This window comes from Halichoerus grypus, chromosome 13 (assembly GCF_964656455.1).
Source record: "Halichoerus grypus chromosome 13, mHalGry1.hap1.1, whole genome shotgun sequence".
NCBI classification, from domain to species: domain Eukaryota; kingdom Metazoa; phylum Chordata; class Mammalia; order Carnivora; family Phocidae; genus Halichoerus; species Halichoerus grypus.
The window spans coordinates 88,644,214-88,667,894 of NC_135724.1; the positions used below are offsets into that span (position 1 = coordinate 88,644,214).

At 42.4% G+C, this 23,681-nt stretch overlaps 1 protein-coding gene across 5 annotated transcripts in view; it reads right to left on the reverse strand.

The window, feature by feature from the left end:
* The window catches only part of CLIP1 (CAP-Gly domain containing linker protein 1), a 115,121-nt gene extending 91,702 nt beyond the window's left edge, over positions 1-23,419 (reverse strand). For 2 of the 5 annotated variants that reach the window (XM_036085097.2, XM_036085091.2), the window contains exon 1: positions 23,280-23,418. The gene's annotated coding sequence lies outside the window, so the exon portion shown is untranslated. Of the gene's footprint in view, positions 1-7,523; positions 7,720-13,962; positions 13,984-23,279 lie in introns of those variants that run through there. The other 3 variants (XM_036085089.2, XM_078061034.1, XM_078061033.1) reach the window with 3 other exon arrangements.
* Positions 23,420-23,681: the final 262 nt, after the last annotated feature.

The following is a 23,681-nucleotide window of genomic DNA, read 5'->3' on the forward strand; positions in this document are numbered from 1 at the left end:
CAGGGTGGTGAGTTCCAGCCCCACAGTCAGAGTGGAGATTAAATAAACAAACTTTAAAAAGTTATACCTGGTGCTTGCTATAGGTGACAGAAAAATACACGTCCTAGGCGTAAGCTCAAGGAATTTATAATGTAGTTGGGGGAAGAAAAGACCCACATATATATGAAAATAACTAAGAATACAATATAATTTATGAGAAATACCAAACCATGTGATGATCCTGGAAGTGTTTTCAGAAGATGGAAGGGTAGAGCGGATTAAGGCAGAAAGAAAAGGCTCCATGGCAAGGCAAGCTTTCTGTAGGCGCTCAAAGGAAAGTAACACTGTTGTGCGGGTGTTGGCAGTCAGGATTTTTAAAAAGGCAGACAGGTAAGACTCCAGAGGAGGAGGAGGAGGAAAGGTATAAAGCATGTAAGACAATGAGAAGCCTGGTTTGACAAACGTAAGAAGATTCTTGCGAGAAATCAAGTTAGACAAGAGCCTTAGAGTTCAATCTAAGAAATTTACTATGATCAGCTTTTACTTGCCTTTCACCTCAAGTGAAAAGCCTCGAGATTCTAGTGGTAGGAAATGAAAGATGGCTAGAGTTTCCTGTTAAAGCCTGAATTTATGTCAGTTGTTCATCTCAGTTATCTTAACCTGGCTACCACTGTCAAGCAAAGATTTAAACCAAGGGTTGGCAGGCTTTTTCTAGTGGCATGCCAAGTCTTCACCCACTCCAACCGTGGGTCCAAGTAACAGACAGGGGCTGCCAGGGCAGGTCTTAAATTTCAGGGAAGAGAAGCCATGAGCATCTGAAGTCAGTGATCAAAATGGAAATACAAAGGAAGGTTCTCACCTCAAATTCTTCCGATAACACCTTAGCAAGGATAAATTTGGAGAGGCTATAAAGATTAGATACCACCAAACACAAATGACAAATTCCGGCCTTCTCTACTACTCTGCACGTGGGGTGGCAGAGACCAGATGTTCCTCCACCTACTCTGCCTTGATAACGTGAACATTTATAAGGGAAACCTCACTAACCCAGAGTCAGGAGGCCAGAAGGGGGAGCTCTCAAGCAGTACCAGTCAAAAATCGTCAAGGACAGACCCCACAAGAACTGTCAGCAGAGAAGAATCATCAATTACAGCAGAAGATACACACTGCATCTCCTCCAAGAAATCGACTACCCCACTCAGCTAATGAGAAACAGTCATGACCCTGAACTCTTGCTTTTCTCCAACGGATTTTCCTCAAAAACCACTCTTCCCAATTTCTTTCTCCATAAAGTAACGTGCTTCTCCTTTGTTAGACCAGCCTATGCTTTTTGCTATGGCTTGCTTGTCCTGAATTGCAATTATCTGCTATTCCCAAATAAACTCATTTTTTGCTGGTAAAATAACTTTTATTTTTAAGATTTTTATAGTATCTTACCATCAACTGCTCACCCCAGTCTGTAAGTCATACTAAAAGCTAAATATTCTAGGTCTGCACTATCCAGTACGGTAGTCACTAGCCACATGTGCTGCTTAAAGTTTAAATTCTTTTAAAATGAAATAAAGGGGGGCGCCTGGGTGGCTCAGATGGTTAAGCGTCTGCCTTCGGCTCAGGTCATGATCCCAGGGTCCTGGGATCGAGCCCCGCATCGGGCTCCTTGCTCCACGGCGAGCCTGCTTCTCCCTCTCCCACTCCCCTTGCTTGTGTTCCCTCTCTCACTGTGTCTCTCTCTGTCAAAAAATAAATAAAATCTTTAAAAAAAAAGAAAAAAAAGAGTCAGAAGCTTAACCAACTGAGCCACCCAGGCGCCCCAAGCCAAGAACCCTTTGTAAAATGTTTATCTCTAGAACTCACTTCTGAACAGTCAAAAATAGCTATTCTTTTGCTTGTACATTCTCATGGGATGTGCAGGGAGGGAGATCTCCTTCCAAGCACCAACTCCATACCAGACAGAAGGACTCCAGGATATGTAAGTGGCTCAGCTGCACAATCCCTTCCAGTTCTCTTCCTTCTCAGCACAAGGTTTACATTTCACCTGACAGGAAGCTTTGTTGCTAAACATCAACACTAGAGGAACAGGGGTTTTGGTTTTGGTTTTTCCCTGTGTAACATACCAGTTTATTTTGAGACAAAAAAAAGCCAGGCCTCAAATAAGCAAAAATTTTGAAGTAGATTAATATCCTGGTTTGTGATTTAACTCTGAGATCTGACCTAAATAAATTTTAAAAGGGCAAGGTATTCATTTCAGGGAAGCAAATAATCTTAGAAGACATATCTTCTTTGGTATTTCCCAAAAAGAGTGTGCTTTACATTTCTTGAGAATGTCAGCTTTACTCCAAGTTAGGATTCCAGAAAGTACAACTATCCTCCTCCACCCAACAAAAAAATGTGTCCTACCCCCAGGGAAGTCAAGATTTGGTACACATTTGTTGGATACTGGCAGAGACCAGCATCTGGGGAGGTTTCAAGCGATTAGGCTAATGCCAGTACACAGTGCACCCAAACGCTTAGCTAGTATTTCTAAGAATTCAAGCACCCCACTTTCAGATAAAACTTCCCTCACTACACAGTATTTTAACAGGAAATTACATAGATATATATCAGCCTTCTGTTCTAAACAGATTTTCAGGGGTTGGGGATACAGTTCAAGACTACACCCTTCTCAAAACAGAGAACATTAGCTTACTGCAGTTACTCCTTTTAATAAACAATCTATGCTTCATAAAGAATATTGAAAACATCCAGATAAGAAAAAAATTTTGCCTTTAGGGGAAAAAACCAATGGATTATTACCAAGACCTGGGAGGAAGGAAAAATAAAAATAAAAACGTGACTCTAGTAATGAATCCCAAGGCTGGAAACGAAGCCAGAGCCACCTAACACTATGCAGAGCACAGTGAGCAAGCGCTATTTCAGCTGCCCCAGCAAACTACCAAACTGTCATTTTAAGATGCCTCTCGGATGACTTACCCTCTGCTATGATCCGCTACTATTCAGACCCCATCTGGATAACCCTTCCATAAAAGAGATCTTGCAAAGGGAATGGGAATTCAAAAACCAAAGATTCTTCTATTCTCCCTGCATAATAATATATGCCAAATGTAGAAATGTTTGTAACCATGAAAACTGATCTAAAGCAGTTAGTCCCCGTAGCTAAAATTCACTTCAAATTTGCATATTCAAATTTAAATTTCTACAACTTATGTGTACAGGACAGCTCATTTCTAAGAAGCTGTCTTAAAGACATCCCAGTTAGAGGGGCGCCTGGGTGGCTCAGCCGTTAAGCGTCTGCCTTCGGCTCAGGTCATGATCCCAGGGTCCTGGGATCGAGCCCCGCATCGGGCTCCCTGCTCCACGGGAAGCCTGCTTCTGCCTCTCCCTCCGCCTGCTTGTGTTCCCTCTCTCGCTGTGTCTCTCTCTGTCAAATAAATAAATAAAATCTTTAAAAAAAAAAAAAAAAAAGACATCCCAGTTAGAGACACACATCTGAAAGGGAACACACCTAGTGGACCCATGAAGGGCTTGTAGTCTCAGAGAAAGTGAATGTTTTAAGATTCTAGGTCTTACATGTTTAAGAAAATAGGGACATGTGGCTGTTACAGAGGGAAACACTTGGGACAACATTTTAAAAAGAGAAGTCTACTTCAAAAAATGAGATGTTGAATCTCTCTAATACTGACATGCTTTGTGAGGGAAAAGCCGTAACAAAACAAAAAAGAAAAATTTTTGGCCACCTAATAATCTCTCAACTTAAACTCACAGAATCAAATTTAGAAGAGACCAATATATCTACTTAAATAAAAGATGGGAGGGGATAATTAATCAAGTGCTTGCACCCAGTACATAAGGACACAGGGTTTTTGAAGTTTTTGTTTAAAGAAAGACAATCCTTGGGGCACTGGGTCCACAGTCAGCTGAGCGTCCAACTCTTGGTTTCGGCTTGGGTCGTGATCTCGGGGTGGTGGGGTCAAGCTCCACGTTGGGCTCTGTGCTCAGCACAGAGTCTGCTTGGGACCCTCTCCTCCTGCCTCTGCTCCTCCCCACCATGCTCTCTCTCATAAATAAATCTTAAAAAAAATAAAAATAGGGGCACCTGCGGGGCTCAGTCGGTTGGGCCTCTGACTTGATATCAGCGAGGCCGTGATCTCAGTGTTGTGGGATCGAGCCCAGGTCAGGCTCTGCACTCAGCACAGAGTCTGTTTCTCCCTCTCCTCTCTCTCTCATATAAATGGGTAAATAGAATCTTTGAAAATAAAAATTAAAAAAATATGGGAGGACAATCCTTGAGGAAATTGTATGTATTAACCATGAAAGACTAGACTTCTGGACCTTTGTGTGAACCAACACTTTTTCTTCCAACTCCAGCTAAAACAGGTACAAAGAGCAAAGCAATATATTCAAAAACAAATGATAACTTCTGAACTGTGATGCATCTGCATTTAGGCCTCTGGGTAATAAATAATGTATACTAATTCTGATAACCATGTCTGATCATTTCAAACTGTTAGCTGCCCTGATGGTGAAGATATTCTTTCAAAGAACAAAAATGTTAGATTTGCAGGAAACAAGAAAACTGATAGCCAATTACATAGCAAACAAAGCCAATGATTAACCACATACTCATTCACACAGTAAAATACCGCTCTACTATTTAGTTTTCTGTTTTTTAAATTTCCTGCCAGAGGATATTTTAAAACAATGATTTTCTTACCATTATACAATCTTCAGTAAAATATAGAGAGCCTAACATTAATGTCTGTATTTTTTTTTTAATCTACAGAAGTTGCACGAAAGTCAACGCAATCTACCAATATGAGACAAACTGGTACCTCATGGTGTCTGTAGAATCAGGCCAGGCCTCAGCTCGTATCTGCCAAAAGTTGCACAAACAATTTGAGCAACCCTGCCTATGAGGTCATGATGATGACATCACAAAGAAGAATTCTGATGTAGGTCGGCCTCTAGGACGCAACCTCACCACTTTAAAGAAAAACCAGGGATGCCTGGGTGGCTCCGTCAGTTAAGCATCTGACTTGATCTGAGCTCAGCTCTTGAACTCAGGGTCATGAGTTCAAGCCTTGGGCTCACATTGGGCTCCATGATGGGCATGGAGCTTACTTAAAAACAACAACAACAAAACCCAGAAGGTTCTATATCCCTGAAACTGGAGGTGATGACTCAAGAAATACACCTTCTCCCAAAGGGTCTCCATCTAAGACGAGCCACATCTTTCTCCACTGCTGACCAGAATAAACAATGCAGGTAAGCAGAGAAAAGCACATACACCGAAGTCCTCACCTCACCACCAGAAACATATTTTTATGTATTTCAAGCTGGCAAGTTTTCATTCTGGCTCAGTTTCAAACAACTTTTTTTAGTATTCTCTCCTGAAAAATTAAACAGTATTTAAGAATTCTGAAAACTGAGTAGGAAGCAAATCATAAACCTAAAATGTTACCTCTGCCTTGACAATCTAACTTCGCCAGTCCCAATATTTACTCTATTTACTAAGAGGAGTGAGGATTAAGATGTGTAACCTAGAAGTTAATTTTGAAAATGCCAAAAGCATAAAGCCTCACCACAGCTCTGCAATAGTGTATTCTTGCTAAGAAAGGGCAAAATTTCCAGACTATTGGTAACTGTTACAGCTTCCCCCTCTTAGGAGTTTTGGAGTTCACAAGCCAGCACAGAATAAGAATTAGTTAAAATTTACTGTTATTTCTAAGCAGTTAAAAATGCTTGAATTGGAAGGAAATGTAACAAAGGATTATTAATAATTATCTCCAGGTGATAGGATTAGTGGTAGTTTTTAGATCTCTGTTTTCTTGAGTTTGTTAAATGTGATTTAATGAACAGATATCATTTCTTGAGCAGGAAAAAAAAAAATGATTTTTTAAGACACAGTAAAATGGGGCGCCTGGGTGGCTCAGTCGTTAAGCGGCTGCCTTCGGCTCAGGTCATGACCCAGGGGTCCTGGGATTGAGTCCCACATCGTGCTCCCTGCTCAGCAGGAAGCCTGCTTCTCCTTCTCCCACTCCCCCTGCTTATGTTCCCTCTCTCGCTCTGTCTCTGTCAAATAAATAAAATATTTAAAAAATAATAAAATAAAAATTAAAAAGTATGCTTAGAGTTTTACAATCTCCTCTACTAAGTCAACCGAAGAAATTTTTAAGATAAGTACTTGAGATGGAAATACTTCATACCACAAAAAGCATAACTATATGAATAATAAATAAAAGTATTATATTTTCTTAAAAGTACTATACTTTCCTGGGTGGTGCAGTCAGTTGAGTGTCCAACTCTTGGTTTCTGCTCAGGTCATGATCTCAGGGTGGTGATATCAGGTCCTGAGATCAAGCCCAGCGTGGGGCTCCCCACTCAGCATAGAATCAGCTTGGGTTTCTCTCTCCCTCTCCCTCTACCCCCTACAAGCATGCACTCTCTCTAAAATAAATAAATAAATAAATAAATCTTTTTTTTTTTAAAAGGCAAAAAGATGTTTAACTGGCAAGGGCAAAACAGGTGTAAAAAACATACAAGTCTAATAGAGCACACTAAAACTTACGTGAGCTAAGACTGATGCATTGAGAACTGTTCAGTTAGGTGATGGCAGCATTCTCTCTACTTCTGTGCACATTTGAAATACTCCATAATGTAAAGTTTTTATTATAGGAAGTATTTTAGTAAAATCTAAACCTCGCCTTCTCCCTCATAACCTAAAAAAAGCTTAAGCAATTTACAGAAACAAGATTCCTCAAAACAAGCAGTTCCCAAAAATAAGCACAGTATAAATCTTCAAACAAAAGGAATTATGTTCTTCATAACTCCTCTGATTTAAGGTTTTGTTTACTCATTTTTGTTTTGCTGTTTTCATTTACTGTTATTAAAAAAGTTAAGGCTTAAAAAAAAGGTACGAAAAGAAGGCTAGACTAGGAAATGAACACCTGGATTCTGTCCCAGCTGGATGACCTTGAATTAGCATTTAACTCCTTCCCAGACCTTGGTATCCTCAGTTCTAACTAGAGGTTACTAAGTCAGATCCATTTCCCACTCCATTCTTTTGTGGTTTGACTGTTTTGGATTTCAAATCCAAACTCCCTAAGCGAAAGGGCAAGGATCCAAAGTGAAAGAAAAGCCACTGTGGCTCTAACTTTGCCAAAGTAAGAGTACTCTGCCATGTGTGAAGAGAGAAGGCTCGTCTGATAAGATCAGCTCCTAGCAAGCTCAGCATCTCCTGGTACCCTCCAGCAGAGCACTGTATCTTCCCAGGCAAATCACATCCCCACCCTTCACCTGGTTCCCTCATGGTCCACTTCCCCCCATGAGCAAAACAAAAATCCTCCACTATTTACTAACTCTGGAAATTCTGTTGGGAGGCAAAGGAGAGTTGAAGAATCTGAGACTCTGCAATGAAGTTCATCTGCCAGGAGAGGGTGTTTGGCACTGAGCCTCTGGAAGCCGGCCGCAGGCTATGGTAGAGGGGCATCTGGAGACCCAGGTCTCAACTCTGCCCTGTGGGGGACCAGACAGGTTACGTGACTTACCTACAGACAGCCGCACTCTGAGACTTCTGAGCCCCCTTCTAATTCTACAATGATCAAAGTTCACGAACTTAATAAAAGAAAAGAAGCTAAAGAAGTTCCAAGGGTAATGAAAAGTCTAGTTTGAGAGAGATGTTTCTGAAGCTCATTTTCAAGTCAAGCTTGAGAGAGAAATTCAAAGGCTGTGTTCCAGTATCATATTCCGGAGTTTGGGAGGTTCATTCACAGCTTAATCCCGTCCCCTGGAGTCATGGTTATGTAAGTGTCTGTTGTATGCTATGTCACTTGCTGTCCCCCACCCCCAACGTGGGAGATGCAGTGTAACCTGAGCCGGTCTGCTTCAGCCACTGAAAACACTTACACAACACTCTGGTAGCTTTCCAAACAGACTCATGTTTCCACTAAAGAAAGGCAAATTATTTGATTTTTTTCCCCCTTTTGGTTTCATTCACATTCATATCTACATACAGAAAAGATTGGAAAAGACAAAACTGAAGAGCATTTACATATTTTCTTCAACTTTTGAGTAAAACAAGGAAGGTCAAGTATTCCAACTTCACCCAAGACCACCAAAACCCAACCAATAAGCTGATGGGCCTGCCAGGGGCCAACTGAACACATCTCCCTTTCTGGCCGAGCTGAGCTTACACTCTTGGGATGAGAAGTGCAGAGTTGCTCCTCGCCTCCCAAGGACGGGCTGTTTACACAGCAAAGCCCTTACTGCTCCCCACTGCACGTTCCCCCGCCTAAGGGCTTCCGGGACGTTCTGTAAAAGAATGTAGGCAGAGCACCCCTCCTAGTGGGGTCCTTCCAGATGACTGTCCCTGCCCTAGCTCTTCCTTCTCTGCACTTCCCTAGCCACTGTGCGGTCTTCTATTACTGAATGATGAATCACACTCGTCTTGTTTGCATAGCACACGATGACTAAGTTCCTCATGGTCAGGGGTGAGATTTGTCTTTGCATCCAAAGGACCAAAAGTATTTGGTACACAGTAAGAGTTCAGAAAAGTCCTGAACTGACTCAACACCAAAACAAGAACCCATAAAATGATGCAATACTGCAATTTTCAAACTAAAGCACCAAGTAACTCTTATCTTACTATCTCTAAGCCTTTGACGAAGATGACAGCAATATGGAGTTTCCCAACCCAGGGGCTTCTTTTTAAAAGTAGGTCAACGACGCTATGGGCAAACTGTTCAATTACTACCTCTAGTGAATGGTATGTAAGAGCTGTAAATCTCAAGTTAGATCATTATCTTTGTTGACACCAGCATACTTTCTAGAACAGCCCTGTCTGATAAAAATATAATGTGAGACAAATCTATAATTTTGAATTTTCTAGTAACCATGTTTAGAAAACTAAAAACAGCTGAATTAACATTTTACTTAACCGAATATATCCAAAATATTACTTCAAAATGTAATCAATATTAAAATTATTAATAGGCTGGGGCACCTGGGTGGCTCAGTCAGTTGGGCATCTGCCTTGGGCTGGGGTCCTGATCCCAGGGTCCTGGGATCGAGTCCTGCATCAGACGCCCTGTTCAGCGGAGAGTCTGCTTCTCCCTTTCCCTCTGCCCTTCCCCCCTGCTTGTGCTCTCTCTCTCTCTCTCTCTCAAATAAATAAATAAATAAACTCTTAAAAAAATTAATAGGCTGTATCACATTTTTTTTCCCTACTAGGGCTTTGAAACCCATTGTGTTTTTTATATTTATAGCACAGCTCAACTAGGACTTACCACGTTTCAAGTGCTCAATAGCCATAAGGGGCTACTGTACTGGACGGTACAGGTCTGGAATATATGTTTAAGGCAGAATATAAATGAAGTGGCCTTCCTCTTGGCATCAGTAATAAAGCTGCCAGTTGCCCCAAATCCCCCTGGGTGTACAACATTCGTCTTTCCAACTTCATTTAACACACGTATGTGAGGAAAAGGAAAAATGTAAAATCCTGAATCTAAAACTGAAAAATCATTAAGATAAAAAAAGGGGGGAAAGCATTTATAACAAGAGGATTTTTTAAATATCTATTTGAGGGGCGCCTGGGTGGCTCAGTTGTTAAGCGTCTGCCTTCGGCTCAGGTCATGATCCCAGGGTCCTGAAATGGAGCCCCACATCGGGCTCCCTGCTCAGTGGGAAGCCTGCTTCTCCCTCTCCCACTCCCCCTGCTTGTGTTCCCTCTCTTGCTGTGTCTCTGTCAAATAAATAAATAAAATATTAAAAATAATAATAATAAAAATAAAATATCTATTTGATTGGGGCACCTAGGTGGCTCAGTTGGTTAAGCATCTGCCTTTGGCTCAGGTCATGACCTCCAGGTCCTGGGAGGGGAGCCTGCTTCTCCCTCTCCCTCTGCCTGCCACTCCCCCAGCTTGTGCTCTCTCTCTGTCAAATAAATACAATCTTTAAAAAAATTTTTTAAGTATCTATTTGAGGGGCACCTGAGTAGCTCAGTCAGTTGGGCATCCAACTCTTGATTTCAGCTCGGGTCATGATCTCAGGGTCTTGAGATCGAACCCTGCCTCAGGCTCCATGCTGAGTGTGGAGCCTGCTTAAGATTCTCTCTCCCGGGGCGCCTGGGTGGCTCAGTCGTTGAGCGTCTGCCTTCAGCTCAGGTCATGATCCCAGAGTCCTGGGATCGAGCCCCGCATCGGGCTCCCTGCTCGGCGGGAAGCCTGCTTCTCCCTCTCCCACTCCCCCTGCTTGTGTTCCCTCCCTCGCTGTCTCTCTCTGTCAAATAAATAAATAAAATGTAAAAAAAAAAAAATTCTCTCTCCCCCTCTCCCTCTGCCCATCCCCCAGCTTGAGTGTGTGCATGCAAGTGTGCTCTCCCTCTAAAAAAATAAAAATTAAAATAAAAAAATAAAATACCTATTTGACAGGGGATACATAATATATAAAGATGATCTGCTTGTAGCACAAGTCACTGGCCAGTAAAACTGACAGCTCAGCACTAAGAGTTTGAAAATATACCCACACAAAACTCAAAGCGAAGTACAGAGATTGCGTTACGGATGAAAATTTAATAAGTGTGTCTCAAGATACACGAGGGGAACCAGAGAGTTAGTGACCGGCAGATTTAAGGCCAATGTAGCAGGAGCAGCGTTTCAAGTACAAAGAGGGGAGAAAGAGCATTATTCTACTGAAGCAGCAGCGTGCTTAGCTTCTGCTGCCTTTCTGACTGTAAGAAACCAAGGAATGGAGTGATAAGAACATGTGGAAAGAAAGGCTCAGGGACTGGAGGGAAAAAACTGCAGGACAGTCAGAGATGCTAAGGGTTAACTGCTGTTAGTTATTCGCTTCTTACTAATCCGATATTTTTGTCCCTTTACTAAACTTCAGTAAATTGTCTTTGACTTTGAAACAGTCTAGTGGCTATAATTTAAAATGTAAGATCCAGGGAAGAAAAGGCATTGTCCCACATTTTAACTTTAGAGAAACTTGTCAGTCTTCTTAATGAAGACACAGAATACTGGTTGAGGGATGGAGAGCATCTCCTCCAAAGTGGAGTATCTGGCAAGCACCTGGGGTCAGTCGGTGTGAACTGATGATGAGTGACATGAAGCCGCCTAGGGCCATGGCTGGTTCGGCTTCCCAGAAGCTAGCCCCTTGAGCAGAGAAAAAACGTGTGAGAGGTTACTAAACACAGCTCAGGGCACGGGCCACAGATCCACTGCTTCAAATTAGTGCCAGAACAAGGGAGGTAAACTAGAGAAGAGCAAGCAGGGGTCTGGGGCCATTTGGTTTCAGCAGCAACTAAGTGATTGGCTTAAAGGGTAACAGGATAAAATCTTAAACCTGAGCAGTAGGTCTATGAAGGCTGGTGCCTGTGAAGGCTGGTGCCTGTGAAGGCTGGTGCCTGTGACGACAGGGAAATTCCAAACTGCCCCTCTGTTTCTTCATCCCACCATCTCCAGCAGAGGATTAAAAGACTCAGGAATAATGACAAGATCAGCCAGGGGAAAAGGCCATGCAGCCCTGTCAGAAATAAACATACACGAGAAGAGGACAATTTTCCAAAGTGGAAAGAGGAGAAAGAGAATCCATCTTCCTGAGGGCTGACTCTGTCTTTCCAAGGCATATGCCTAAAAGGGTGGAACAATGTCTCAAATTTGTTCAGGAGGCCAGAGCATCTGAAAATAGTGGTGTTCTTAACAGAATATCATGAAATATTGAGATACAGCATAAAAAATGTTTAATGTAGGGGTGCCTGGGTGGCTCAGTCGGTTAAACATCTGCCTATGGCTCAGGTCGTGATCCCTGGAATCAGGGCCTGCATGGAGCTGCCTGCTCAGCGGTGAGTCTGCTTCTCTTCCTCTTCCCCTCCCCCTCCTCCTGCTTGTGCTCTCTCCCTCTCACTCTCTCAAATAAATAAAATCTTAAAAAAAATGTTTAATATACAGTAGCAGAAGCCTAAGACTTAGAACAAAATACACATGACATAACTTTTTAAACAAGCCAGAGTCAAACAGCTTTAAAGTTAACACAAAAATTAAAAACAAAGTGCACATCTCTAGCAAGGATAGAGTACAAAAGATAAAAGATAAGTAAATAGTGTAGTCACTGTTTGTTTAAAAGAATCAACGTGAGGGGCACCTGGGTGGCTCAGTCGCTTCTTAAGTGTCTACCTTCAGCTCAGGTCATGATCCCAGGGTCCCAGGATTGAGCCCCTCATAGGGCCCTGAGTCTGCTTTTCCCTCTGCCTCTCCCCCTGCTCATGCTTGCTTGCTCTCTCTCTCTAATAAATAAATAATCTTTAACCCCCACCCAAAAAAAAAAAAAAAAAAAAAGAATCAATGTGAAAAGCACATTTAGACACTAAAGGACACAAGCCAGGAAGGGTCAGAAGATTAACTGACTCCTTAGTTCAAACGGTGCCACATTTGAACTGTTGTACTTCCAATTTGTAACTGGTAGAGACCTTACAAAGCAATTTATAAAATCAGTCCACGAACCTTAAGTGCTGGTTTGAGAATATCATACAATAAGATACTGAAGGTAAACAGGAACTTTTACCACATCTCTCTATGAAAGTCAGAAGTAGAATTTTAAGTGATTAAAGACTCAGTACAGGATGTTTGCTGAATGAAGTCAGAACAGGGTATCAACAGACAGACATGACCATTTCAAAAATTATTCTGTGCTTGAAAATTATATGTTTTTAAGACTCAGTGTATGACATAGTGCAGAATACAAATTGTTACCAGAATTTCAAAGTCTACAGCAGTTTTAAAAAGGAGAAGGAGGGGGCTGAAATCCAACCAAGCCAAAGCAATCAGATCCGGAGCATTAGGCAATTTTTCTAGAAGTTGAAACTCTGTATCATGATGCAACCGCCTGCAATTATGAATGTCTTTGTAGAGCTAAGTTTGAGTGGAGATTTATTTTATGTTCCTGCTACTTAAACAGAAAATATGCAGCCTCCCAAAGTTCCTCCAGCTGCAAAAGAATTTTTTAAAAAGGGAGCATGGAAAGCTGAATAATCTGAGCTATTTTGCTCATTTACACAAATTTCTACAAAATTCCTGTGACTCTGTAACTGATACCACCAGTTTAGAGAAAGATCTTAAAAGGGACAGAAATTACTAGGCCTGATCAGTGCCTCCCAGAAGAACTTACTTAATAGGTCGACAGCAGTCAATTACACTCATGTGTCAAAAGGAGCAAATGTGCTTAATATAGCATCATAAAATTTTAGAATCAGAAGAGATCTTAGCAATCTAGTTCAACTTCCTCACTTTACCACTGAGGAAATGGACTCTAAAAAGTGAAATCACTTGTTAAGGTCCCAGTTACTTAACAGTCTAGGACATAAAACCTCAATCTTCAGACTAAAGACTCCTGACCCTAAAGTGTGCCGATGAATAAAAGTTTCTGATCTGTTATATATACAGCAGTGAGAGGAGTCAATCCCCAGGCAAGTTAAAATTGGTGTCCCTTTCCAATCTTCACAAAAGAATAAAAGTAAGTATACTGTCTCTTCCCCTTAAACAGACACTGCCCATATTAAAAGCAAACATACCAGCTGTTTGTTCTGAATAAGAAAAAGGCACAAAGATAACTCACAAAACAATCACTTGGGTTTTTTTTTTTTTCCTCTTTATAAAATCTCTCTTGTTTTTATTCTGCAAATAAGCAAATTTAGTATTTGCTATATAGATTTTCAGATCCAATGGGGGAAATAAAAATCACATTTCTATTTTCACAGTACTGAAGGACACCAGCTCTTTCAAGAGAAGATACCACTCTACTCATTTTCCTTACGAGTCCCTAAGATGCTTTTCTGTACAACCACCCTAGATACTGTAAACAGAGACTAGGAAATAGTTTCATTTGGATCTTAATACCCAGCTTCGTTGTTGGTTATTTTTTCCCTGCTTAGGTAATCTTCCATACAGACACACAGCAGGTCCTATCAGACCTTAGAAAGAAAAACCACACCTTTGGGGCACCTGGCTGGCTCAGTCCATAGGGCATGCGACTCTTGATCACCAGGTTGTCGGTTCAAGTCCCACACTGGGTGTAGACATTTACTTAAAATTATAAAAAGAAAAAAGAAGAAAATAAAAGCCTCACCTTTAATTAAACTCTGGGAAATAAAACTGACATACAAAGGGACTGAAATTTGGCAAGGCACAAGTTCTGACATGAGGAGCAGGAGATGCTTTTCCATGCTGAATATTTAACTCCTCATAAATTACAAGTTCTTTAGTGACAACTGTTCATTAAAAACGTGCCCTTTAATAATGGCAAGGCACTCCTACTCAAACTAACTTTCAAAAACATGGCCAGGAAGAAAGGTTTTAATTTCCCATACTGGTAGAAGTGGGTTTTTCCCCTTTCTGACTTAAATGAAAGAAGAAAACTGAGCTGACAGCTAACTTCCTTACCAACAGGCAGCCAGGAAGACACCAGGGACTAAACGGAAGGGAAAGAAGAGTTCTAACATTTACTGAGTTTTACACACATTAATTCATTTAATCTGCATGGCAACTACACGAAGTAGCTATAATGCCCAATTTACAGATGAGAACACTGAGCTCCAAAAGGTTAAGTAGTTGGTAGGAGGTCTTCCATAAAGTAACAGAGCCAGGATCTGCTACCAGGCAAAGGACTGACTTCCATTACAAGCCCTGTGTTCCCCAAGGCAGAGGTGTGCCTGTTTTACTTATCTCCAACATCTGGGCTAGTGCCTCCCTACAACAGGTACTCAATAAATGCCTGACAGATATAGAAAATAAAAGATAATTGGTGAACTCAACAACAACAACAAAAACAAAAACTCAACTTAAAACTGGGCAAAGGACTTGAATACACAATTCCTTCAAAGATACACAAATGGCCAACAGGCATATGAAAAGATGTTCAACACCACAAATCTTTAGAGAAATGAAAATCAGAATTACAGGGACATACCACCTCACACCCATTACGATGACTACTACCAAAAAATTGGAAAATTACAAGTGTTGGCGAGAATGTGGAGAAATTGGAACCCTCTGCACTGTTGGTGGGAATGTAGATGGTGCAGACGCTGTAGAAACAGAATGGTGGTGCCTCAAAAAATTAAAAAGAATTACCATATGATCCAACAATTCCACTTCTTGGTATATATACAGAAGAATTGAAAGCAGGGTCTCAAAGCAATATTTGTACACCCATGTTCATAGCAATACTCATAAGAGTAAAGCACAGAAGCAATCCAAGTACCCACTGACAGATGAGTGGACAGGCAAAATATGGTCTATACATACCATGGAATAGGATTCAGCCTTAAAAAGGAAAGAAAGTCTGACACATGTTACAACATGGATGAACCCTAAGGACATTATGCTAAGTGAAATAAGTCACTCACAAAAAGACAAGTACTGTGTGATTCCACTTATATGAGGTAATCAAAGTCATAGAGACAGAAGGTAAAATGGTGGTTGCCAGGGGGAGGGAGAGGGGGAATGGAGAATTAGTGTTTAATGGATACAGAGTTTCATTTTGGCAAGATGAAGAGGGTTCTGGAAAAGGATGGTGGTGGCGGCTGCACAAGAGGAAGGTATTTAACATCACTGAACTGTAAATTTAAAAATGGTTACGATGGTAAAGTTTGTTATGTGTATTTTACCACAATAAAAACAACTGGAAAAAAAGATGGTTGGTATTCTTTTGTATGTTTTTATGCCAAACACTAACATACTAGTGTTCTGCACGTTGCTTTTGCACTTAATATTCTGAAGGTCGAAGTAAAAGATAATTGGTATATTCTCCAAAGAAGCTATATAAATGCCCAATAAGCACATGAAAAGGTGTTCAACACCACTAGTCACGAGGCAAATGCAAATCAAAATTACAATGAGATACCGCACTTCACCCTCACTAGAATGACTGCAATTTAAAAAAAATTAAAACAAAACATAATGAGTTGACAAGGATGTGGAAAAAATGGAACTTCACTCATTGCTGATGGCACGATCACTTTAGAAAACAGTTGTGTGGTTCCTCAAAAGGTAGAGCTCCCATATGAACCAGCAATTCCACTCCTAGGTACACACCCCAGATAAATGAAAACGTAAGTCCACTCACAAACACAAATATTCAAAACAGCGTTATTCCTAATAGGCAAAAAGTGGAACAACCCAAATGTCCATCAGCTGATGAACAACAACAAAAAGGTGGTATATCCAAGCAATGGAAAATGATTTAGCCCTAAAAAGGATAAAGTACTGATACATGCTGCAACATGAATGAACTTTGAAAACATTTTGCTAAGTGAAAGAAGTCCGTCATACTGCACGATTCCATTTATGCGAAATGTCTAGAATAGGCAAGTCTATAGAGACAGACTTGCTGGGAATACAGGGTTTCTTCTTGGGATGAAGAAAAGATACTAAAACTGATGGTGGTGATAGTGGTACAACTTTGCACGAAAAAGAGAGTTTACCCAGCAGTTTTTCCTGTTTACCACCTACAAGCCGCTATTTTTGACCAAACAACAGAAAAAAGACTTGCAGAAAACTCAGTGATTATAAAATGCTAGAGACCAGGAGGATGAACTCCTCATCAGGGCAGGGAAGCCTCTCCTTGATGTAAACCCAAACTTCTTAGTTTTACTTCCTGTTACTTGCCCTCAAAATACAGAGCAGCTACTATCTCAACATGTTACTTTTATGCCTCATTATCTTTGCTCAATCTGGCCGAGAATGTCTTACCGAAACTATCCCTGCCTCAAAACCCCAGATTTCCATCAATACCAAACACAAGGGCTAACTCCTACTTGGGATTCCCTCCCAGACACACACACCCAACCCTAATGAAGTGATGACCTTCCAGGGTCCCACCTTAGGTCCCACCGTACTCATTGCAGTTGTCTCACTCGTGAGACACAGAGTTCCTTATCTAGGAGAGTCTTCCGAACACAAGAGATGTTTGATAAACTGGCATTTCTGGAGATTTCTCCTCCCACACACAGGACACTTTCTCTTGGTCACATTCACCTGAAAAGCTTTTCGATAAACCCAACCATGCACAAAACAAACACAGGCAACCAGTGATACAGGACTGGCCTTTCCTTTGTCTTCATGTTCCCTGGCCAATTTGGCATTTGAAAGCCCGGACTCCCTCCGCATTACTGTTACCACCGAACAAGGTTATCTAGAGCTCTCCGGTTCAACAAAGCCAAATCCCTTCCATTAATACAGCAACCACATAGGGTGAACAGGACAAGTGTCACCCCCACTTTACAGAGCAACAATCAGAGGTTAAGCAACTTGCCCAAGCTGAGGCTGAAGCAAATTCAGGACCTCAAACTTCTTAACTATAGTTCTGATTCCTCATGCTGGTTTGCTGAGAGTATTTCCAGTGAAAATTATACTCTTTTAATTACTTAAAAATAGTAATATAAATTCAGATGGAAGGACATACTCTAAAACACTGAAATGATTTTCTCTGGGCAATAGGATTATGGGTAAATTGCTTTTTTCTGTGTTTTTGTATGTGTGTTTGTTTTATACATTATGTATTGAACCCACATATTATAAAACAATATATATTATTAAAACATAAGGGCCATTGTAAAACTGATATATAAGAGAAAAAGCACCTGAGAACCTCCGAAAAATAATCATTTCACTAGAAAACATTTTCTAAAATCTAAATTTGAGGGGCGCCTGGGTGGCTCAGTTGGTTAAGTACCTGCCTTCGGCTCAGGTCATGATCCCAGGGTCCTGGGATCGAGCCCCACATCGGGCTCTCTGCTCAGCGGGAACCTGCTTCTCCCTCTCCCTGCTGCTCCCCCTGCTTGTACTCTCTCTAATAAATAAATAAAATCTTTAAAAATAAATAAATAAATGGGGCACCTGGGTGGCTCAGTTGGTTAAGCATCTGCCTTAGGCTCAGGTCATGATCTCAGGGTCCTGGGATCGAGCATTGGGCTCCCTGCTCAGCGAGAAGCCTGCTTCTCCCTCTCCTATTCCCCCCGCTTGTGTTCCCTCTCTCGCTCTGTCAAATAAATTTTTTTAAAAAAAATAAATAAAGTAAAATAAAATAAAATCTAAATTTGACTCTGAAGCTAGATTCTCAATGTAACAACCTAAGTAAGCCACATATGCGTTACAACAGAAATCAGCAATATGGTTTCAAGATACACAGTTTTTTCTAGTCACCCATGTGTGAAAGAAACTTAGTGATAATAGTTTTCTTTCACTTAGGCCATAAAAAAAAATTACCATGCCTATAAAGCTTATTTATTCTATAGTCTGGAAAAGAAAAGTCTAATAGGATCCTTCCTGCCTTAAGGTATTAGAACATAATGTTTCCAATAATAAATCATTCTTAGGAGTAAATCAGTTAAAGAGACAAGGCAGGAGGTCAAAAGATCTGGTTTCAAGATTTTTAGGAAAATACCCCTAAAATCTCTTATCTTTCCTGAGAAGAGAGGTGGGAAAATATGCCAAATATTTCAACACACTACACGACTAAGATTTGTAGAATCTGATAAAAAAATCTCGTTAAAGTTGCCATCCCTTTATACATCAAACCCAAATTTCGGATGATTTGTACACCCTGAACATCTGGATCTTCAGGCCTTTAATTTCAGAGAAGATACAGTAAATCAAGGACTCGAAAATTTTAAGTGTGAAAAACGGGCAGAGTTCAAACTGGGATCTAATCCAAGCTATACTTAGACGTAAGTAAGCAAAGGAGAATACAAATATCAAACTATTAACTGGAGTCGCAAGTATATTAGACTTTGTGTTTATATAAAATATTCGGGCAGGAAAATGTCTGTACTTTTGTTAGGATCCCTGAGAAGAGGTGGAAGAGAATACATTTTCCCCAGGAAAAGAGATACCAAAGAGAGTTCCCAACAGGGATTCTGTATTAGGACTACTTCCTCTTTTCAAAGATTTTACAAAGAATAGTTTTAAGATTTTGTTGCTGAACCGCTTTAGACAATTAAAAACCAGACCCACCCATTGAGTTAGTGCTAGTGGAATCTGTCCTTCTGGAAGTGCCAGATGGAGATTAAAAAAAAACAAAAAAAAAACCCTTTTACTAATGGTGGCCAAGATTCCTTGGTACTTGGTGCCAGGACCAGGATATTAACCCAGATGTCCTAGCCAAATCCAAGGTTGGTTTACTAGTATCTGCCAACCTTAAAAAAAATAGTAATAAAGCCTTCTCTGTTCCCCTGATTGAAATCTGAAGAGGTCACTCTTACTTGAAATTCTTGTGTAGTACCATCAGTCAGTATGTTTTCCCTTAAAAGAGCATTGTAACTGAAATGCTGATTTAAAGCATATGGATTCTCTGAGTTCCATCTATATGGGGAATATACACTATGTATATTAAAAATATGTAAGATGCTGTAATCGTTTAAAGCCTCCCTAAACGGTTATCTAAAAAACTCATATCCAGGGCAATACTGACAATGCTTTCCAATTAAGATTGAAGAGACTGTCATGAAGGTTTATATTAAACAGAGATTTCTGAACCATGAAACTTTTAAGACTAAAAAGGAAGGCTTTGCTGCCAGGAGCACAATTCCAGGAAAAAGCTATATATGCAAATGTCAGTTACAAGGCCTCCCAGGGTTGAGCAAAGATCCTGCATACAAATAGCAAAGTATACACTCAATAGCAAGTCTGAACATCAAGTACTGGTCTGGCCTTTCTGCCAACCACTATGGTGCTCCTGCCAACATACTTGTGCATTGCTGAAAATACCAGAAAGTAGGGTTCAATCTCTAGCTCATTCACTAGCCGTGTGGCCTTTTACCAAGTCAGTAAAATTCTTTGAGCCTCATATGTTCCCTCATATTTAACTACTTCTTCAACAAAATCAATAACATTATTATTCTGTGTCTTTCGCTATTTTAAAATATTTTAATAAATATATATTTTAAGGACTACAATCTATATGGCCTTAAATTATCGGTCCTCTCCTCTCCCAAACTCCCCCTTCAGGACCTTTGTACTTGCTGTTCCCTCTTCCTATTATGCCCTTCCCTCAGGGATCTACATTCCCTCACTTCCTCTAGGTCTTTACTCAAGTCACATTCTCATCAAGGTCTCTTCTTGCCACCCTATCTAAAATTCTTATTACCCTAACTCTTGTCCCCAAAACTGCATTTTTCCTCTTCCCTGACTTAATTTTTTTTTTCATACCATGTATCACTGTCCAACATACAATAAATTTTATTGATACGGTTATTGTATGTCTCCCCTACTTGAAGGGGGAGTTCCAAGAGAACAAAGATTTCAGTTTTATTCACTGCTATCCCATCAGCACCCAGAACAGCACCTGGCACACGGCCGTGCTCAATAAATATCTGTTGAGTAAATACCAAATGAGACTTAATACAGCTCACAGATAGGTACCCCACAGCCCCACCTGCTGCCTTTGGGGAGGATATCACAACACTTCAAAGAACTATCAGCTTGTCAGGACTGATCAACAACACTGTGCACTCTTTACATCTGAAAAAAACACTGGACCTCACACCTCATTTGTACAAGAGAATTAAGAAGCTGATAATTGGGATAAAGTAGAAAGTTATATGGGGTAAAAAGCCTCACTTTAGTTAACACTTAACAAAATGTCCTTTTAATGTTAATATTAAGCCATCTCGGGGCACCTGGGTGGCTCATTCGGTTTAGTGTCTGCCTTCAGCTCAGGTCATGATCCCAGGGTCCTGCGACTGAGCCCCGCACTGGGCTCCCTGCTCAGCGAAGAGCCTGCTTCTCCCTCTCCCTCTGCTGCTCCTCCTGCTTGTGCTCTCCCTCTCTCTCTCAAATACATAAATAAAATCTTTAAAAAAAAAAATATTAAGCCATCTCCATGTAACTTCACCACCCTACCCTCTGCTTTTTTCTTTAGCTTTGACTTGAATAAAACCAATCTTAAAACTTATGAACCTCATATTTGCATTTAACTAAATAATATTTACCAAACACACTACTCGGCAGAATCCTGCAGAGGGTGCTATAAAGTGAAATAAAAGGGGCGCCTAGCTGGCTCAGTTGGTGGAGCATGCAACTCTTGATCTCAGGGTTGTGGGTTTGAGCCCCACACTGGATGTAGAGATTACTTTATAAAAATCTTAAAATACAGTGGAAGGTCCTTACCATATACATTCCCAGAATGAAATATACATGTATATATACGTATGTGTGTTGTGTGTGACCATATATGGCCAGAAATATATCTGCAAATAATAATCAAGAACACCTGCAAGGGAAAAATTCAAAGATGGCTATGTTTGTATGGAGTACAAGAGGACCAGTTCATCTCTTATTAACCATCCATTGGGCTTAGAATCCCAACAGAGACAGTACTTAAAAGCAAGGGTCAAACATTACTGAGTTAAGTTCACATGTATTTATGTATGAGTCACATGGGATGCAACAGACTCAATGTTAGACACTGGGTAAAAAAAAAAAAAAAATTTTTTTAATATAAGTAAGAAGGACACCAAATTCGAAACTCCTAAAGAACAGAAACCAGATCAGCTTCTGTTGTGCTTAAGCACAGGCCGGAGCTTAAGCAATTCTTGAAAAGGTAGGGAAGGGCACGATCTTTATTTTCAGACAATACCTACAAGGGATCCCACCCAGTTTCAGATTCTTTTACTCCTTTGAACGAGGGGGCCTAAGACTTTCTGTGGTAAAGTAAAAAACGTCAAAAACCCAGCACCAGCCTTGTTCTAGTGATCATCTACTTCCTTTGGTTTAATAAAGGCCAGCCTTGCTCCTTGCCAGGAATTCACTATACTAATCTAATAACTAAGCACCTGGTGGAGTCAATACCTGAGCCCAAATCCTGACACCACCATGTAATAGTTGTATGACCCTGGGCAAGGTACTTGACCTTTGGATGCCTCCTCCGTAAAATGCGGATAATGATAGCACCTTCATTGGGTAAGGATGATTAATGAGATAAAACATAAAAGACTTGCCCAAAGCCTGACCAAAGGAAGCCCTCAATAAAGGTTAATTGTTATTATTTCCAGAGGGAAAAAAATGCCCCAAGGCTGAGGAGCAACATAACTGAGGATCCCTGCAAAAGGTTATCATTAAACCCAAAAGTCAAACACATTTGTTCTCCTGATTTGTGGATACCATAGGTTATAGTAATAGTAATAAAACAGTAACACCAACCAGAATCGTAACCACAACTGCAGCAACCCTAGTACTGAGCTCTTACTGGCCAGGCACTGTTCTAACCTGAAACAGGAAGAAGGCAAGGTCGCTTAAAAAAAAAAAAAAAAAAATCCAATTTTCTCTACCCTCCTTTTAAAATACGGTAACTGGTGACCAAGTTTTGCTAAAAACAGGTATGCAGAAGATCACAGACTTGACGTGTAATTTCTTCATACCAAAGAGGTGGGGCTGTGAAAGGAGGAGGGGGTGGTGCTCGGTTCCTGCCAGATGGAAAAGCCACATGAAGTGGAGAAACAGCCGAGTTCAGGGTTTATCCCCAAATCAAAAATCAGATTTTTGAAGCACAGGACCTCCAAATTAGGGGAATCAGAAGGCTCTGCTTTTAAAATAACCTCTACACAAGTGTCATCTGTCTTCCGAGCCAATCCCCTGCCGAGGGAGAAGGCTCGGGTTACGGGGCACTGGTGTTATTTGAGAAATCCTTGTCACCTCTTGTCATCCACCTTCTCCGAGAATCACAGTCCCACCTGGGGGGAGGGGGACAAAAGCCACGGCCAGGCAGACGGGACCGGCGCACGCACGGAGGCCACGGCCGGGGTGCCCTCCATTCCGGCCCGCGGGCACCGGGTGGCAGGGCCCGAGGAACGCTCCCGAGGCCGGGCGGCAGCGCCCGGGGGCAACAGGTCCCGCCCGGGCTCGGCCTCCGCGGGGTCCGGGCCGCCCCAGGCCCCCCAAGGCCAAGGGGAGGGGAGCGGGGCGCCCGGCAGGGAGCGGCGCCTGGGGCGGCGCAGGGGCAAGGAGTCCAAGCTCCATCTTGAGGCGGACGGAGGAAGGGAAGGCCGGGCTCGGCGCTGACAGGGCCGAGCCACTTTTCCGGCTCCGCGGGGGGGGCACCCCAGGGACCCCCAGCCTCCAGGGCCACCCGCTCGGGACTCCCCGGGTCCCCACGGGAGCGGCCCCGCTCGCGGCACTCGGGGCCCTCCCGGACGCCGGGCCCGGCCCCCCACCCCCGGCCCCGAGCCCGGCGGACCGGAGCGGGCCCGGCCGGGCGCAAGGGGACGGGGAGGAGGATACCAGGGAAGGGGAGAGGGCCCGCGCCCCGCTCACCGTCGCCTCGGTCGCCGCCAGTCGCCGCCACCTGCCCCACTGCAGCACCAGCAGCAGCAGCCGCGCGGCCGCCGCCTCCCGCCTCCCGGCTCGTCGGCTCGGGGCGGGGGAGAGCGTGACGCGCCGCCGCCGCCGCCGCGGGGCCGGGCGGGCGCGCGCCGCCAGGAGAAGACGCGGCGGCGGCTCCTCCCCGCGCGCTCGGCCGCCGCGCCCGCCCCCGGCCCGGCCGCCCAGTGCCTGAGCCCCGCGCCCCGCGCCCCGCGCCCACCCCCGGGCCCCGGCCCGAGCCCCGCACCGCCGCCTCTTTGTCTGCACCCGCCGCTGCCCGGGAGCCGAGCGCCAGCCGCCCGGCGCGCCCGCCGTCCCGCCCTCAGATCCTAATGAGGACCGGGATGGAAGGAA